At 46.8% G+C, this 3,712-nt stretch overlaps 1 protein-coding gene across 1 annotated transcript in view; it reads left to right on the top strand.

Annotated features, from left to right (window-relative positions):
- LOC308161836 (collagen alpha-3(VI) chain-like) overlaps positions 1 to 723 on the top strand; it is a gene marked incomplete at its 5' end in the record, with an annotated part of 83,796 nt that extends 83,073 nt beyond the window's left edge. The window contains one exon of the mRNA XM_080535914.1: positions 1 to 723. This exon is cut by the window's left edge and continues 105 nt beyond it.
- Positions 724 to 3,712: the final 2,989 nt, after the last annotated feature.

The raw sequence follows: 3,712 nt of genomic DNA, 5'->3' as shown, positions 1-3,712 counted from the left end.
TAAGAGGAACAACCAACTAGCACGGCCAATGAGAAGCTACACCCAAGCTAAGGTGGCTGCACTGGATTCCACAATAAGGATTTGATACCCAAAAATCTTGAAGTAGTCTTTTTCACAAAAAGAAAGGGAAAAGCAAAGCAACACATTTTGCTGCATTCATTTTTTGCCTACTGGTGCTAAATAGTGTAATTGTTGTTATTATTTTTGCTGGTGGAGCTGCAAAGTACATCCAGTGTTGACATGTAAAAGGTCTGGAACAGTTCCACAATATTTGTTATTTCATGTTAAATACAGTTTTGTAATAAAGAAAATACGTTTTTATGAATGTCTTGGACAGAGATTAACAATAAACCAGCACACATATATACGATCTCACATACAGTATACAAACACACACACACACACACACACACACATACAAACACACACACACAGACACAGACAGAGCCACAATGACTTCCACAGTGTCATTATCGGGTTATATATATGAATAAACAATCCCTCCCTCCCTCCATCCCTCCCTCCCTCCCGAGGCCAGAGACTGCCAGAGTGCTAGAGTCCCACGTTGGTGCTGTCTGCACCTGTCCAATCAGCCTGTAGTCATGCTATCAGGCCTGTGTAGTAATCATGATTATGACAATATTGTTTCAGCTTGGGAAGGAAATCATCATGTGACGTAAATAAATGCACTTCTGGAACGGGCTCTGCCTCCAACACACATGTTCCAGTGTCTGAATAAGAGAATGTACTTTTTGGGGTGTTTTCATTTGTTTTTTGTTGGGTTTTTATTTTATTTTACTTTTGTGTTTGATCTGGGAACGGGGGGGGAAATAAACATGAATTAGACTTTCTAATAAAACACCAGCATCTGATCTCTTCTGTTATGCTCTCCTGTATCACCGACTGTGCTGCATGCTGTGTGTGTGTGTGTGTGTGTTTGTGTGTGTGTGTGTGCGTGCGTGTGTGTGTGTGTGTGTGTGTGTGTGTGTGTGTGTGAGTGCTGCATGCTGCGTGTCTGATGTCACTTCAAAGATGGAATGAAAGGCGGAGCAGAAGAAGGGGTGGAAGGATATATAAAGTAGAGGAGAGATCCAAAGGTCCTCTGTCTCTTCAGATTATGATCTCAGCTGGACAGGGGGACAGGAAAGCAGTGTTGTGTTAAAGAGGAAAGGCAGAGCAGTGTGAGATATGGATCAGGACCAGTCCTGAGAGCAAGGCCCGGTTAAGGTTCTGACTGAGTCCCCGGGCCCGGGAACAGACCAGGAGAGAGAGAGAGAGAGGAGGGCAGAGACTCAACTGACTGTGTGTGTACTGTGTGTTGTGTGTGTGTGTGTGTGTGTGTGCGCGTGCATGTCTGTGTATGAGAGAGAGAAAGAAAGGCTTACTACCGTACTTATCAGCACTTAAGCTGTTTCTAAAGAGCCGTTATCTAGAGTAATCCAATGAATCACAATATTGTGACAGGATATAATCCAGCATCTCTGGCAGCCACAGAACTGTGAGGCTCACTCACGCCCTCCTCCCCTGAGTGTGTGTGTGTGTGTGTGTGTGTGTGTGTGTGTGTGAGAGGAGCTGGGAGCCCTGACGCTGGTCTCAGTCTAGATGGTTTACTGTCAGCTCCTCTCACATGTGGACCCTCGTCACGCTGCACAGTCGTATTGCTCTTCCGTCCTGCAGGATGTCCCTCCGCCTCCGTGACCTGTTCTGCTCTGGGACCTGTGGAGGAGAAGCGGGGGGTTCTTTATGAGTCATGGGGTTTTAGTAGAGTGTGTGTGTCTGTGTGTGTGTGTGTGTGTCTGTGTGTGTGTGTGTGTGTGTGTGTGTGTGTCTGTGTGTGTGTGTGTCTGTGTGTGTGTGTCTGTGTGTGTGTCTGTGTGTGTGTGTATGTGTGTGTGTGTGTGTGTGTGTCTGTGTGTGTGTGTGTGTATGTGTGTGTGTGTGTGTCTGTGTGTGTGTGTGTGTGTCTGTGTGTGTGTGTGTGTCTGTGTGTGTGTGTGTGTGTATGTGTGTGTGTGTGTGTGTGTGTCTGTGTGTCTGTGTGTGTGTGTGTGTGTGTGTGTGTGTGGGGGGGGGTCACGGGCCTCCTTCTCCGCCCCAGCTGTCCAGATGTCCCATCTCCAGCACTGTTCTGATGGCCGAAGCAAGACGAAAGACAATGTTTCTAAAAGCTCCAGGAACGAAGCCTGAATCACTAATGAGATATTTGGATCGGCGAGGGGGAGACATCAGGTGGGGGGGGGGGGGGGGGGGGGGGGATGGCTACCACCCAGAACAGCTTGTATCTCCATTGCCTTGGTAACCACAGTCAACAATCACAATGTTTATGTTAATGCTGAACTCCCCGTGAACCTTTTTTGAAATTTGTTCAAATGATGTCACGGAAGAAGCACTTATCTTTGAGGTAACTGCTAAACTGAAACATGCAGTTAGTCAAACTGCAGAACCACCAGGATAGAGTGCTTGCGATGTGTGTAATCCTAATTAGTGTATTGTATATGATGTACACTAATCTGGGATTAAGTGTCATTAAGACTACTGGGCGCGTGGGAATGTTCTGCCTCCAGGAAATGACCTCATAGTCGTGATGTTTGCGCTGATGAGTGAGTGCTGAGAAGGCTAAGTGTTCTCAGACCCGCATGTCACACAACACCTACCCACACCAGAACTCTGGGGCCCTATTATTATTATGTAACCCATGAGAGGCCGGTGGAGGTAGAATCTCATTGTGGCCTGTCCTCCGATGTCTACTTCCACCAGCCTCCCCTGATGTAACCGTCCCACTTAACATACCGTCGTCACCAGAGAACGTTATCAACACCGACTAGCTGCTGACAGCCTGACTTGAGACAAGGGCTGTGTCTCAAGAAAAAATGCTTTCTTTTAAAGCAGCGTTTGAAGGTGGGAAGCTACGGTCTGCGTTAGCATCTGCTACTAGCCTAGAAGTTTGTGTTTGCATCATCGCTAATTGTTGCTAGCTACCTTGCTAGCGAACCAACCAAGGTAGCCTAGCAACAAGTATTGCGTCCTTTTCCGCGTGTGAAGTGTGTGAAGAACACGTCTGATGTTAGCCGCCTACCTTCGAATCTGTCTCAAATCAGATTACTTTTCAGTTACCATCACACAAAAACAGTACCGAAGTGATTTTGGAGACAGCTGCCTTAGATTGAGATACAGCCATGTTGTCCCCAACCAAGACTGTCAGAAGACTGGAGCCTGGCCGGTGGAACGGATGGTTGGAATGTGAAAATCATTCTGTCTACAGTTTAATGTCTGAGACAGATGTGAGGGGGAATATGTGCCTAAGAACAGCTGTGCGTGGCGTGCCTTTGGTGCCTGTGTAAATATGTGAGCATGGAATTAAACACACACACACACACACACTCACAAACGCTAATACACACTGACACAAGCGCACACACTGTAAACAGACTCTGTTCTGTTCTGCAGTTGTGTTTGATCACACACACACACACACACACACACACACGTCCAGCTCTCTGTTTGTAAATCTCTCACAAGGCGTTCATCCTGTCTGCTGTCCAAACCCTGACACCCTGTAAAACACTGGCTCATCCATAACTCTGCAGTAGACTGTCACTGTCTACATTGTTTACTCTAGGTCTCTGTCTGTGTACTGATCAACGGTTTCGGTGATGATAAATAACCGACGCGTGCTTTTCGAGGCGCAGCTTTCTTATTGTTGTCTCCAAGA

This window comes from Nansenia antarctica, assembly GCF_963989245.1.
Source record: "Nansenia antarctica genome assembly, chromosome: 7".
In the NCBI taxonomy this organism is placed as follows: domain Eukaryota; kingdom Metazoa; phylum Chordata; class Actinopteri; order Argentiniformes; family Microstomatidae; genus Nansenia; species Nansenia antarctica.
This window is presented reverse-complemented; position numbering and strand designations above follow the sequence as displayed.